General features: G+C 46.3%; 1 long non-coding RNA gene across 1 annotated transcript in view; it reads left to right on the top strand.

Moving 5' to 3' along the window:
* The window catches only part of LOC126996534 (uncharacterized), a 115,216-nt gene that overhangs the window by 13,099 nt on the left and 86,231 nt on the right, over positions 1-15,886 (top strand). The window lies entirely within an intron of this gene.

Below are 15,886 nucleotides of genomic sequence, written 5' to 3'. Positions count from 1 at the left end.
TTTTCATCCTTCTCGGCTTTCATTCCCTCTCTCCCGTCATTCATTCTTACGTCCAAGACTCTCGACCTTTGTTTTTATGTCACTCTATGGTGCATTGGTTATTGTGCCTACCTACGAATCCGCGGGCTGGGTTTGAATCCCTTCCCGGTCTTCGGCGTGCAGCTCACCATTCTGTTCATTCTCCCTTTCTGGCTTTTCGATAAATGTGTACCTGGGGAAATTTGGGGAAGGTAAACTTTGGTAACCCGGATGTCACTCTGGCTCTGTGTCCCGGGGTATTTGGGTTCTTCCTCCCATAGACTCAAGGGCTAATGCGGCGGAGGTGAGCACCGAGGCCACGCGCAGCTATAGCCTATCCCCCCAACTTTACCTTTTACCACGTGGATGTCAGGTGTGTGTGTGTGTGTGTGTGTGTGTGTGTGTGTGTGTGTGTGTGTGTGTGTGTGTGTGTGTCGATCATTACTTTCTTCTTCCTCATTCTCCTCTTTCCTCCTCCTCCTCCTCCTCCTCCTCCTCCTCCTCACCCTTTCGCCAGGTGTAATTACGAGTAAGTTACCTGAGACTGTTCCGCTTGGCCTCATTATAAGTAATATCATTAGACTACAACTTGCTCTCTTGACTAACTTTCATAATTGTCGAGTGGAGCGCCTCTCTCTCTCTCTCTCTCTCTCTCTCTCTCTCTCTCTCTCTCTCTCTCTCTCTCTCTCTCATCTATTTTTCAGCCGTATTTCATGTTTTTCATTCACTTTTTTTCCTATTTTCAAGCTGTATTCATCCTTTCTATGCCTTTTTATCACTTTTTTTTTCATATTTTCGTTTCCATTAACCTCTTCTTGCTTATCTTGTCATTTACTCCTCCACTTCCATTTCTATTTAATCTCTTATTTTCTAATTCTAATGGTGAAGCAATGTTTTTGACTTGATAGATTTCGCTTTAGCTTTCCTTCATTATCTGAAACGACACCCCACTACTCCTCTTTCTGCTCCTCTTCCTCTCCCCTTCTTCTCCCTCTTCCCTTCCCTTCCCTTCCCTTCCCTTCCCTTCCCTTCCTTTCCCTTCCTTTCCTTTCCTTTCCCTTCCTTTCCCTTCCCTTCCCTTCCCTTCCCTTCCCTTCCTTTCCTTTCCCTTCCTTCCCTTCCCTTCCCTTCCCTTCCCTTCCCTTCCCTTCCCTTCCCTTCTCCTCCCTTCCCTTCCTTCCTTTCCTTCCTTTCCCTTCCTTCCCTTCCCTTCCTTCCTTCCTTCCCTTCCTTCCTTCCCTTCCGTTCCCTTCCCTTCCCTTCCTTCCCTTCCTTCTCTTCCTCTCCCTTCCCTTCCCGTCCCTTCCTTTCCCTTCCTTTCCTTTCCCTCCCTTCACTTCCCTTCCCTTCCCTTCCCTTCCCTTTCCTTCTCCTCTTTCTTCACCGTTTCCTCTTCCTTCTCCTCGTCCTTCTCCTCGTCCTCCTTCTCCTCCTTCTCCTCATCCTAACTCATAATCACCATCAATACAGGATCTGCCTTAGACGCCTCCCCGCCATGCCCTCGCCTTCTAAGTCCCCCAAACACATGTCCTTAACTGATCCTAACTCCTGCCGTCAAGGGTCCTCCGCGCGCTTCCTACGGCATCCTGCAAACTTCCCGCGCCCTCAAAGGATCTGTTGTAGGCTTGAGCTGCCGCTTCTACGCCTCCACCTGCGCGCTGTCTGTTGGTCTTCAATTATCCTTGTCTTCCTCTTCCTCCTCCTCCTTCTACCCTCCTTCCCTCTCTCTCTCTCTCTCTCTCTCTCTCTCTCTCTCTCTCTCTCTCTCTCTCTCTCTCTCTCTCTCTCTCTGTTTCTTTTTGCTTTTTTCGACCCCTGCTGCTGCTGTTGCTTCTTGTTTCTATTATATACTTCTTTTAGTTTTATTCTTTATCTCCTCCTCCTCCTCCTCCTCCTCCTCCTTTTTCGCCTTCTCTTGCTCCTTTCTTTCCCTTTCGTTGTTTTCTTACTCCTGCTTCTGCTTCTTTTCCTTCTTCTTGTTCATCTTATCTTCCTCCTCCTCCTCCTCCTCCTCCTCCAAGTCTGTATCAGTTGCAAGACTAGTTTTCGTCACGTGTATGTGTCGCCGCAAACTTCTTGTAACATGTTTAGACGTGTCGTGTTTCCGTCTGTGTGTGTGTGTGTGTGTGTGTGTGTGTGTGTGTGTGTGTGTGTGTGTTAATATGTTGAAATGGAGAAGTGAAAAATATGAGAAAGGAAAGAAAAGGAAAATAAAAAGCGAATTCCGTTTGGTATAGTGGAAAATATATCTTAAAGAAAACGGGAAGGGGAGGTGATTTTGAAATGGTAAACTCATTAGGGTTGACGAGGAGGGTAATTGTTAAGTTTTTTGTTGTTGTTTTGATAGTCTATCCCTTATTCTTGCATTATTTTTTTTCCACTAGGTTCGCTTTCCACTCTTTCAACTTAATCATAATATACTTCATCTTTTCATTCATCTCTCCCCTTTATTTCTCCTCTTATAGTCTCCCCTTCAACTATATCCTCTCCACAACATTCCACAACACGCCTCCATCAAACTTTAGTCCACAATCACCTCCAGCTCCACCTCCCACTCCCAGCTACTACCCCAACCACACCACCACGCTTGGCACACTACAACCTCCAGCTCCACCTCCCACTCCCAGCTACTACCCCAACCACACCACCACGCTTGGCACACTACAACCTCCAGCTCCACCTCCCACTCCCAGCTACTACCCCAACCACACCACCACGCTTGGCACACTACAACCTCCAGCTCCACCTCCCACTCCCCAACTCCGCGACCTCCCTCCCCACTGCGCTAGCCTCCTCCCTACTCCACCGCAGCTGTTCCCCCTGATGAGTCTCCAAACTGGGCCAGACGGGAAAATTTCGTAACTGTATTGTGTTGTCTTAACTTTGTGGCCATGTGGAGAAACTTTCTGGCGCCAGTTTATGCTTATGGCGTCACGGTGCTGCTGCTAACGGCTCATTAATTCACCTTAGTTTCCCTTCGGTTTTGTTTCCTCTTTGCTGCTCCAGTACTCGAGATAATGGTAAACGGACGGGGTTGAGGCGGCCAGATATTTCACCAATGGTCACTAACTGTTGCTTCTGGGTTACTGCACGAGTTTTGTTGCTCTTTATATTGTGTTCGTGTTGTATTTGTTAACCTGAAACTTGAAACGGTGTCGCATAAAGCTGGAAAGTACTATTGAAGTATAAATAGTGTAGTTCCCCTTTGTTGTTCTTTGTATTATCGCAGAGCTGGAAGTAGTTTATTTATTTATTTTTATTTTTTTATTTATTTATTTTTTTTTGCTTTCCCTAACAGTACACACAAAGGGTTGGAGTAAATAAATGAAAAGTCAGTGATGCTGCAGGGAAGGGTACGTTTATTCATTTCCTTTAGCTTTGTTGTGTCTTTGTGAAGCATTACTGAGTACCGTTTCCTGTAAACAGAATGGGAGATTAATAAATAAACTCTACGTACGTTGTTGTTGCCACGAGAAAGATATAATATTGTTCCTGCTATCGGTTGTATTGCTGCATATGTTAGATGTATATAAAAAAATTACTACATATATTATTTGTTTATTTATATATTTTTTTTATTTACTGTGATTAGCTGTGAAGATCGCGAAAGCCCCAGCCCCTCCATCCCTTCCATCCCGATCCTGCCCTTCGCAAAATATTATTATCCATATATATGTATGTATAGAAATCCTGGTGTCCATTTCCATATAAACCATCTATATGCAAAGTTTATTTTTCTCTTCTTTTTTTTTCACCAAACTGCCATGGTGGTGTCTGCTTTTGGGTTTTAAAGTTATAGTACGCGTTATTATATTATGTAATGTTTTTTTTTTTCAATTTATGTATTATTTTATATTGTTTGATGCTTTGTAACGACTTAGTTTGCTTTTAGTTTTAATTCTGCTTGTAGATGTAGGAAAACTCAGACCTCATAATTCTCTCTCTCTCTCTCTCTCTCTCTCTCTCTCTCTCTCTCTCTCTCTCTCTCTCTCTCTCTCTCTCTCTCTCTCTCTCTCTCTCTCTCTCTCCCCACACACACAGACACACTATTTATCTATCTATCTATCTTTCGATTTATCTACTTGTCTATCTATTTGTAGTTTTATCTGGATTTATTTATATTTATTTATACATCTATCATCCATCAATCAATCTATTTATAGCCATTCGTCGTATATCTGTCCACCGAAGAGAGAGAGAGAGAGAGAGAGAGAGAGAGAGAGAGAGACTAATAAATATAAAACGTAACTTTTAGCCCAGGAAGAAAATACGAGGAGGTAGTTATCAAGAAAAGTCAAACAGCGACACATTATTAAAACAAATCTACTAAGAAAATTCAGTCCAAGGGAAACGCTAAGCTACTGATAAGGGTCATTAATGCTGGGTACACTGCCACCATCCTCCTCCCCCTCCTCCCATTCCCCTCTCAGCCCCTTCATGCTCCCCTCCCCTTCACCCTTCACCCTAACCCATCAATCCCTCCATGCACCCCTTTCCCTCGCTTCTCATCCCCTACATGCACCTCTCCCCTTTACCCCTCACCCCCAGCATGCCCTCCTCCCATTCCCCTTTCAACCCCTTCTTGCACTCCTCCCCTTCACCCCTCACCCTAACCCATCAATCCCTCCATGCACCCCTTTCCCTTGCTCCTCATCCCCATCATGCATCTCTCCCCTTTACCCCTCAACCCAAGCATGCACCCCTTCCCTTCACCCCTCACCCTAACCCATCAATCCCTCCATGCACCCCTTTCCCTAGCTCCTCATCCTCTACATGCACCTCTCCCCTCCACCAGCCCCTCTATGCCCCCCTCCCCCTCCACTAGCCCCTCTATGCCCCCCTCCCCCTCCCCATCCCCTCTGTTCCCCCTCCCTCTCCCCAGCCAGTCCGAAAGAGGGACGAAAAAGTATGACAATAATAATGAAAAGCTAACGAATATCGCGAATCTGCCTCCGAGTCGCTGCGGCAAGAACAAATATATATCTTCCATTTCCTGCGTCGCCGAGAGAGAGAGAGAGAGAGAGAGTAAAAATATCAACGTTAGCAAATGTCAGGCGAGTTTGCTCAAGGATAATTAGTGTGTTTCTTCGTATTAGCAGAGTCGTATTTTTGTATATTTTTATCGCGTTTCTGGGGGAAGGGGACATTAAAGGAAGGGTACAGTAGCGAATTAGCCTACGTGTGTGTGTGTGTGTGTGTGTGTGTGTGTGTGTGTTGAGAGGGACAGAATGACAGGCAGACAGACTAAATGATTGAAAAGTTGACATGAAGCATTATGGGAGAGCGTAGAAAAAGTATATGTAACCCATCGAAGCCATTTTCTCTTGGATTACACTAAAATAGAATGAACTGCTTAGCGAGGGGGAACCACACTATTTTATTTGACACTATAAAGAAAATGTTTACAAAGAAACCGCTCACCCTGCAAGATAGAAAGTCTCATTACCTAGGAAGCACTTATGAATTAGAGTAACCAATGCTGATCTCGAGCTGGTCCATTACTCCAGACATTCTTTTCACTCCCCTTAATAAGTTAGACATATTTCAAGGAGACAATTAAAGTGATGTGTTATTTCTGAGGTGATCTTGAGCGTGAGGCAGGTGGGACACGTGGCCTCATGTATCCTGTGTTATCTGATGAAATCATTAAATGTCGGTAAAGCGTATAGGGCCATCACGCTGCTATTAGTGTAGCCTAGTCCCCCTTACCTTGCTTGACAACGAAAAGTCACAATTGTTGGATAGAAAGACTTGTTATTTAATGAGAAAACTTTATTCCCAAAGTAATTCCATGTCACAACGTCACTGCAGCCCCATCTCTATTCCCCCATCTCTCCTCTTTTTCCCTTCCTTTACCAATTATTTTCCTTTCCTACTCCTTCCCATTCCTCCCTTTTCCTCTTCTTCCTACGCCATAATCACGCTAAAGATTAATAGTTCTCTTCTCCTAAGCTTGGCCATGAATTGATTTACCCATGCCGCTTGCTTAATGTGTTGCTTATTATTAGTTTATAGGATATGTGCGAAGAAAGAAAGGTGGGTGAATCACGAGAAGGATGCTGGGGAAGATGATCAAGAGGCAAGATAAATAGGACGGCCAAGGTTTATGGGTGTCATGGAGGTGGTTAACGTATAGGGAAGGATGTACAGGACAGGAAGATATCTCAACGAATGGTCCACTGTAACAACGCCTAATGAAAAACGCTGAAATATAATCGGAGTTCAAGGCAAGTTAATTTTATGAAGCGCTATTGTTAGTCCTAAAATATCCGTTTTCTACTAGGGTTACTTGTAGAGAATGGGCAACGTGTGGTAAACATCGATAAAATTAAGCATGAGTGCAGGTTTGATTTTACATTGTTGATGACTTGGTTGGTGCGATATTAAAACTTCTTGAAATCATCACTATATAATATCTTCCACCTCCATCACCCTCCCCGGCATTATGACCACAGACGTTGCGCCGACTAAACGAAACTTTCCATCGCCCTCCACACTGTTCATTCCCATATGCTTCCTTCAAATACCTCTCTCTGCTACCTTCTCATAGACGCAGATTTCTTGAGCTTCACTCTAAGGCAAATTTTTTTTTTTTTTTTATTATTAACTAGGCCTTCATTCTCTCTCTCTCTCTCTCTCTCTCTCTCTCTCTCTCTCTCTCTCTCTCTCTCTCTCTCTCTCTCTCTCTCTCTCTCTCTCTCTCTCTCTCTCTCTCTCTCACACACACACACACACACACACACACACACACACACACACACCAAAAAAATAAGAAGAAAATAATAATAATACGAAACTAACGCAGCAGTCATGTGTGTGTGTGTGTGTGTGTGTGTGTGTGTGGACGGCTCGAGGATGGTGCCGGCGACAGGGAGGAGCCGCGGCGTCCTGTGGGGTGGCCGCGGGGGGTCAGCGGGTGCCAGGGGAAGCCCAGCCGGCCGCCGGAGTGACAGTGGACAGTGTCTGGCGAGGGGCGGGAAGCGGGATGAAAGGCGCCGCGTCGGTCACTCCAAAGGGCGGGGCGGGAGGGCCAAGGAGCGTCTGTCCGACCTATATATTTATTTAACGTAATACTCTGGTGGTTATTGGCACCGTGGGTAAACAGGGGGAAGAGAGGGAGGAGGAGGAGGGGGAGGAAGAGGAGGAGGCTCTGTTGTGGCCAGGCCTTGAGGAAGTAGTGGAAGTGGTCTGTTGCTGCTGCTGATGATGATTTTTAGTCCCCGGGGGTCATTATAAAGCCTTTCCGCGGCTCAGCATTAATACTTCTTCGCACGGTGCTGGTCACTGAACACTGACCATTCATTGGAACAGACCTGCGACTGTTCTTTCATTTATGTTATCATTTTGCAATCGTGTGCATTTCCTCCAGCTCATAGACACCGCTTATACTTATTTTAGACTAACGTTAAATGAACAAAATCCATTCGCAGATAAAATGAACCTTGTTAAAGTAAATAAGCAGTTTTATATATACTCGTTCTTCTTCATTTTTTACTTTTTTTTTTTTTTTTGAGTTTCTGATTATGTGTCTATTCCGCCACCACCTCTACCCTTACCAGCCCACAATTCCATCCCACTATCCCGATCCCATATTCCATCCCCCTCACCCATCTCTCCCCTCCATCTGCACATTTCACCTTAAAATAGAATCTCCTTTTGTTCTCCTCTTCCTCTAAATCCTGCTCCTCTACTTTCTCTTTTCTTCGCTACTTCTATTCCTTCATCTTTTTCTTTTATGTATTTTCATCAACAAGGGGCAGCAACTCCTTACAATGGGTCTGTTCTTCGTATTAGTTGTTGCTTTCATTTCCGTTAGTTCATAAGCCCGAGCCGTACGCCCCGCCGCCGCCGGTCAGTCGTGCCGCGCCCTGAACAAATACTCTCAGGGCACCACCGCTCCGGGAGGCACCAAGGAAACAACCCATGGACGAGGGAGAGAGATAAGGAACTCTGTGACGTCACCAACACGACGCGACGATCTGGAAACGAGTTAGAAATAGATAAACATGTAGATAAGCAAGAAAAAATGTTGGTACAGGCTGCTAATTAAATAGATAAACATGAAAAGATTGAAACCGAAAGAGGAAATGATGTATAAACGGAACTTGGAGTAAATGATAAACTCGTGGATAAACGAAGGAAGCAGGAGCTGTTTTGAGGTCATAGAGAAGATTAACTATGTGGATACTCTTTTGAGACATGATAATGAGATTCCTAGGGATTCTCTTTCTAGTTTTTGTTTTCTTTTGTTTTCCTTAAAGCAACCGAACACTGAATCCACAAAATCCCTTCTAAGTAAACTCTACAAGCACGCAATAAACACAACATACTTAAAAAGCCTTGCAGCTAGTTTTCAAAGAACTATACAATCCCTGCAGATCATACAGTCTTGTTATGATGGGAAGATTTGTTTATGCGTCTAACAATTCCCACCCGGCGTTTGTTTGGACACCCGCCTTTGGGTCAGAGCTTCAACGCTTCCACATGCACTTTGCTCGTATTGTGCTGTTGCAGCGGACGATAATCTACATCAGTAACAATGGTCGACACGCAGCGCAGACTTCTTGGCGGCGGCTGGGGCGGGGCGGCTGACACTTAACTCACTCACCCATCCAGCCAGGAAGTCAGCCAGTCAGTCAGCCAGCCAGACAGCCTGCCAGTCAGCTGTTCAGTCAGTCAGGCAGTCATTCAACCAGCTAGCTCGTCAGTCAGCTAGTCAGCCAGCGAGCCAGCCAGCCTTTCAGTCAGTCAGTCAGCCAGTAGGTCAACCAGCCAGTCAGTTAGTCAGCCATGCAGTCACTTAGTCGTTCAGTCACTCAGTCAGCCAGTCAGTCAGCCAGCCAGTCAGTCAGCCAGTCACTTAGTCGGTCAGTCAGCCAGCCAGCCAGCCAGCCAGCCAGTCAGTCAGTCAGTCAGTCAGTCAGCCAGTCAGTCAGTCAGCCAGTCAGTCGGAGGATGGGAGAGACGTCGCCGGCGCTCCGGTTACAAACAGACCGACGCTCGCTGTTGGTTTTACGGGTAATTTTGTGTAATTTTCGGGTGGTGGCGGGGTCAGCGGCGGACCAGTGTGGGGCCGTTACACTGCCAGGAAACATGACACTCCAACAATACTTCCGCGGTGATTGAGGCGGACACTCGTCTGGGCATGGACGCCAACGCTGGTGGGGGTGGATTGGGGAGGAGGTGGGTTGGATGGCTTCAAAATGGGGGATAGACGCCAGCACTGGTAGGGGAGTGGTGTAGTGGAGTTTGAGGATGGATATGGGGGATTTAGAACGTCAGAAAAGAGGATTAACTGCAATGTGGGAGTGATGGAAGGTTCTGATGAAGGGAATGGTGGTGGTGGAAGTGGTGGAGGGCTTCAAAACGGAGGGTAGACGCAAGCACTGATAGGGAAATGGAAGGGGGGAGTCTGAGGGCGTGGAGGGGACAGAGAGAGCTTCAGAAAGGAGGATCGAATGTTGTGTGGTAGTGAATGTGAGGTTCTAGTGATGGGAATCGTGGTGGACGTCTTCAGGGAGTTGATACATATTATACCACTGCTTGAGGAGGGGCGAGTCGGCACCGGGGGGATAGAGTTATAATAAGGGGGACGTTATCACTAGAGGCAGGGAATGGGAGGTTGAAGGGGAAAGATTAAGGGAAAGTGGAGTTAGTGTGAGACTACTTCAAAGTGGGTGAAATGGACGTGTCACTGTAACGGGTGGGTGTGGAGGGGAGTGTGAAGATGGTGGGGACTAAAGATTTTGAGGATGGGGGAGGGGATTTCGTTGGGGTGGTAGTAGTGGAAGTTGAGAACAAGGTAGAGTTGGGGGACATAAGGTTGGGTTGTGCGTGATGGGGGTGAGGCAGGGATGTGAAGGAGAGAAGTGGGTGAAGGAGGCGGGATTCTGTGGTTGCAACTGTATAGGATGTGGGATCAAACTCTCCTTGGTTGTGTGGTGGATTCGTGTGTTGTTAGTTGTGTTATGTGATGATGCATTTGTTGTTTCTGGGGGTGAAAAGAGAGCTAGCGACTCCCTCCCCATCCCTTATTTAGTTGTTTTTCGTTTCACCCAAAGAAAATAAACTCTTTGTGCCAAATCTGTGAACTGAAGTGATTTTTTATACCAGTATGTATCATTTTCAATAAATTTCCGGGCCAGGGAAGTAAAACATGCCTAACAGTTTCCCCCAATTAAGTTCATTTCCTCCTCCCAACACTTGCTTTCTCCCTTTTCCCATTCTTATTTCATTTCTTTCCAACCGCCTTCCATGCTCCTCTCCTCTACAGTTTTCATCCCTTTTTTCCTCATCCTGAAGACCTCGACAAATCCCTTCCCCATTCCCTCTCTCTTTATCCCATTCCAACTCCCTGACCCTCTCCCTCTCTCCCCTCTACCAACCTCTCTCACTCCCCTCCCCTAGCCTCTCTTTCCTTCGCTCCCCCCCTCCTCTCCCTGTTCCACGCCATCATTGCATTCCTGGGAGGTTTGAGGAACATTAAGGAGGATGCGAAAACTTGGTGAAAACTCGGAAAACATAAATTGAGGGAGAAATGAGAACTACGTGTGTGTTGTCCAATAAATCGTGGCGACTTGACCAGCTATAGGGAAAGGGTGAGGGAGGGAGGGAGAGGGGGAGAGGGAGAGGAGGGAGAGGAGGGGAGAAAAAGGGAGAAGGGGGGAGGGGAGGATAGAGAGGGACACCAGCACCTCCTTGACCACCATCACCACCATCACCATGTCCACGCCCACCAGCTGTAACCCCCACCCGTTCCTTCATCACCTATTCCCCTCCCTATCCTTCTATTCTTCTCCTTCTTGACCTCTTCCCATACCTTCATCTCTCTCGGTCCATCCCATCACCCTCATCCATTTCCCCATTCCCATAACTTGTCCACATTTACCATTCACTAGGTTTTTTTTATTAACATTTTTTTTTTCTATTTTGACCACATGGCACCATTCCGCCCTCCTTCCCCCTTCCCCCTCTCCGCCCTTTCTTTTTACAATATTTTTTTTTTCATGTTTTTTTTTTCCTTTTCTCCACTTTTTTTTTCGTTTAATTTTTATTTTATTTTACTCCCTCACCACATCATCCGTTTTCTTTTCTTCTTTTTTCGTCACTTCTTCCTCTACCTTTTCTTCCCCCTTTTGCTTTTTTCTCGGCTCCTCAATCTCTTTTTACTCATATATATACTCTCTCTCTCTCTCTCTCTCTCTCTCTCTCTCTCTCTCTCTCTCTCTCTCTCTCTCTCTCTCTCTCTCTCTCTCTCTCTCTCTCTCTCTCTCTCTCTCTCTCTCTCTCTCTCTCTCTCTCTCTCTCTCTCTCTCTCTCTCTCTCTCTCTCTCTCTCTCTCTCTCTCTCTCTCTCTCTCTCTCTCGTCTTAATCCTTCCATTCATATTCCTCCATTATTTCCTCGTTCTTACTTTCCTTACATTATTTTTTCTTATCAACTCCAGCATCCTTTCCTTTGGCCTACTCCTCCTCCTCCTCCTCCTCTTCCTCCTCCTTATTACTAGTCTTTCTTTCTGTCACTCAAGTCACCTCCCGCTCCTTTTCAGCAAGTTTCCTCATCAGTAAGCACGAGTTCCGCATTGCATTCACGCTTTCGACTCATTTTCAACTTGGTGAGCACGGCGGAGCTTAATCTGGAATGGGTTCAAGAAGTGTGGCTCATTAAGTGGCGGGAGAAGAGGGCGATGGCGGGTTTCGGAGAGGCATTGCAGGGGAAGGAAGTGTGCGAAGTGGAGTTGACGGAAGGCAGTAGACAGAGGGAAAGGAAAGAATATCGAAAGTACAGAGACTGAGGAGGAAGAGGCGAGTAAGCAAGAATAAGACATTGCATTGTAGGGAAGTGTGCGCAGTTAGTATAGTTGTGTGGAGGCAATATAGAGAAGGAAAGGGAACAGTTGAAAATATAGACATAGAACCGAGAGACGAATTTAAGACATAACAGAGAAGGAAAAAGTGCAAAGTATAGTTAGCTAGAGGCGGTATAGAGAAAGGAAGGGAAGGATGGAGGCAATATAGGGAAGGAAAGGGAACAGTTGAAAATGTAGACATAGAACCGAGAGACGAATTTAAGACATAACAGAGAAGGGAAAAGTGCAAAGTATAGTTAGCTAGAAGGAAAAAGTGCAAAGTATAGTTAGCTAGAGGCGGTATAGAGAAAGGAAGGGAAGGATGGAGGCAATATAGGGAAGGAAAGGGAACAGTTGAGAAGGATGGAGGCGAAATAGGGAAGGAAAGGGAACAGTTGAAAATGTAGACATAGAACCGAGAGACGAATTTAAGACATTACAGAGAAGGAAAAAGTGCAAAGTATAGTTAGCTTGAGGCAGTATAGGGAATAGAAGGGAAGGATGGAGGCAGAATAGGGAAGGAAAGGGAACAGTTGAAAATGTAGACATAGGACCGAGAGACGAATTTAAGACATTGCAGAGAAGGGAAAAGTGCAGAGTATAGTTAGCTAGAGACGGTATAGGGAATGGAAGGGAAGGGTGGAGGCAGAATAGGGAAGGAAAGGGAACAGTTGAAAATGCAGACATATAGGACCGAGGGACGAATTTAAGACATTGCAGAGAAGGGAAAAGTGCAGAGTATAGTTAGCTTGAGGCAGTATAGGGAAAGGAAAGTTTAAAGTGCAGTGACGGAGAAGGGTGAATCAAGTGTAAGGGAGGGATGTGGCCGACGAGGAAAGTGATATTGGGTGACTCAAACCTCATGAAACCCACAAACCAGCCACCCAACCGCCACCAGACCACTAACCAAGATTTCCGAAACAGTCAAGCAGTCAGCCACTCAATCACCGAACCAAACATTCAGCCACTCAGTCATCAAACCAAACAGTCATCCAGCCAGTCAACTATCGAGCCATACAGTCAGCCGGTCAGCCATCTAGTCAGCAAGTCAGCTATTAAGCCAGCCAGTCAGCCATCTAGTCAACCAGTCAGTCGGTCAGTTAACCAGGAAAACAGTCAGCCAGTCAGCCAGCCAGTCAGTCAGCCATCGAGCCAAGCAGCCAGTAAGTCAGTCAGCCAGCCAAATAGTCAGCCAGTGAGCCAGCCATCCAGCCAAGCAGCCAGCCAGTCAGCCAGCCCCGCCAAGCCTTCCTTCCTCCCAGCACGTGCTAATGGCCACCTTCCGGAATCCGATTTAAAGTACCTCGCCGCGGGACCCCCTCGGTAAATGGAGGAGCCGGGCCACCCCCTCCCAGACGTGCTAAATTGAATGGCCCTCTAATGGCTCAACCCCGCGGGCCCCGGCGATGCGTGGCCCCGTAGACAATTATATGCCCCACCGATCCCCCGAGGAGCAGGCGCGGCTGGGGCTCGATCGCGTCTGTCTCGTAAGTAAAAGTGAACAATGAAGTAATATCGAAGGGCGAGGCGTTGTGGGGGCGAGGCGGAGGAGGGAAAGGGCTCGGGGTGGTGGTGGTGGTGGTGTTGGTGATAGCGAGGTGATGAGCGTCGAGTGTGTGTGTAGGTGGTGAGGGGGGGGGCTGTGTATGTGTGGAAGGAAGGTTGTGTGGGTGTAGGTGCATGGGGGGGGGGGGGGGGGGGGCCGACACATGCAAATAGACACAGACAGACATCATCCTCACACACAAAGCCAAACACCTGATTTCAGTGTCCCAGTAAGGCGGGTTATATACTTTCTCTTCTTTTCTACACCTTCAAGCATAAAATGTAACAAGTCAACACGTTATATACTAATTAGGACAAAAAAACAATGGTATTCCATATATTCGAGAGTATCAGATTCAGTCCCTCAACTCCTAAAAATTAACCAATGTGAATTTAAAGTAGACAGCAAATAAGAACAGGTAAATAAAACTCTCCGTACGCCTCAGAAGCTCGTTAAATAAGCGTGAACTAACCTGAACAACGAGGTGCGGAGCGAGGGACACAGTAATATTGCATTCCGCGGGGGACAGGTGACCGCGACGCAACTTAAGAGAAAGCGCTTCGTGTAATGCCCGTGGACGAGAGAACTTGAAGGGGGGAGGAGAAGGGCAGACCAGCTAATGACCATCTGAGAAAGCGGCCTTGAAGACTGACCACGTGCCACCGTCATCACCACCACCACCATCATCATCGCCGCCACCACAACCACTACCATACCGCCCGTACCACACACACACACTCTCTCTCTCTCTCTCTCTCTCTCTCTCTCTCTCTCTCTCTCTCTCTCTCTCTCTCTCTCTCTCTCTCTCTCTCTCTCTCTCTCTCTCTCTCTCTCTCTCTCTCTCTCTCTCTCTCTCTCTCTCTCTCTCTCTCTCTCTCTCTCTCTCTCTCTCTCTCTCTCTCTCTCTCTCTCTCTCTCTCTCTCTCTCTCTCTCTCCACTCACACACACACACACACACACACACACATGTGCGCTAAATGGCCTCCTCACAGTTGTTCGTACTTATCCAGGGTTTTACAGCTGCACAGGTGTTGGGATCCCCGCGCTGTTCCCTGTCTGAGTGTGTGCCGTGGTTAGCGATCGCCCTATACACATATGCCCTTCCCCATCCATCACCGGCCGTCACACTTGCATTGTCCATCTTTTTGTCCCATATACTCCCCTGGCAGCATCGATTCTACCTGTGTTTCCATGGGTTTTTTTTCTCTCTACTCTTTTATTTTTTTATTGTTAAGTTTACTCAGTTTTTTATTTATTTTTATTTATTTTGATATTTATACTTGCATTTCCCTCCTTTTTGTCCCTTCCCCACCCGGCATCATCGATTCTACCTGTGTTTCCCTGTTTTTTTTTTTTTACTCTTTAGTCTAATGTTTCTCTTTTATTGATTTATTTTTCTATTTTTACATTTTTTTTATATATAATTATACATGAAGTGTCCACCTTTTTGTCCCTTTGCCTTTCCATAGCATCGATTTTAACATTTTTTTTTTTTTTGTTGTTCTCGAGTTTTAGTTTAGTTTACTCAGTTTTTTCTTCATTGTTTTACTCCTTTATTAACATTTTTCTTTTGCTTTATTTTGGTAGCATGCTCTTGTCCTCGCTGGTTCTTTCTCATGCATGTTCGCCGTTACGTGTCCCGGGTTATATATCTCGACCCGATGTTGTTGTTATTTATTTCTGTGGGGGTCGGCGCTGCATTCATGATTTTCTCTATTTTTTCCATCTTCTCCCTGAGCCACATTTTTTTTTTATCTCATTGCATATTCCGTGTTGTTGCAATGTAAGGATGACACAACATTACTCATTCACACACACACGCACACGCGCACTCTCTCTCTCTCTCTCTCTCTCTCTCTCTCTCTCTCTCTCTCTCTCTCTCTCTTCTTCTTCTTCTTCTTCTTCTTCTTCTTCTTCTTCTCCTTCCTCTTTTTTCTTTTTCTTCATCTTCTTCTTCCTCCGGTGGCAGCTGAGGCGTGGAGGTGAGGACGGGAGGCGCCTGGTGGTGAGCAGAGATTAATTACAGGTGACCACAGGTGAGAGGAACGTTCGGAGGCTGCGGGAACGTGTAATTTTGCTTCGAGGGGTCAAGGGGAAGATTTATTTGCACCCCGTAACTGACATTTCCTTCTTGACCTCGATCTTTAAATTGTTTTGAATGGGGTATAAAAAAAAAGAGCTATCTACCGTTGCGCTGATATCTATACGGTATGCCTTTTGCCCCCTGCTGTCCTCTCCTCTCTATCTACCATTGTACTGATCCTGCTCTATATACTTCGTTGCCCTTGATGCTGCCCCTCCCCCGCCCCTCTATATACCATTGTAATAATCCTACTCTATGCTCTGTGCTCCCTCCTGCTGCTGCCTCCAACCCTCCCCCAACACAAACACATCCACAGGTAGCAGGTGAGCAGGTAATGTGAGCAGCTGTGATTTGATGTGATAATTGAGTAGGGGTCGTGAAAATTATTAGC

The sequence above is a fragment of the Eriocheir sinensis genome, chromosome 10 (genome assembly GCF_024679095.1).
Source record: "Eriocheir sinensis breed Jianghai 21 chromosome 10, ASM2467909v1, whole genome shotgun sequence".
Lineage (NCBI taxonomy): Eukaryota > Metazoa > Arthropoda > Malacostraca > Decapoda > Varunidae > Eriocheir > Eriocheir sinensis.
The sequence above is the reverse complement of the archived record's forward strand: the minus strand, read 5'-3'. Positions and strand labels throughout refer to the sequence as shown.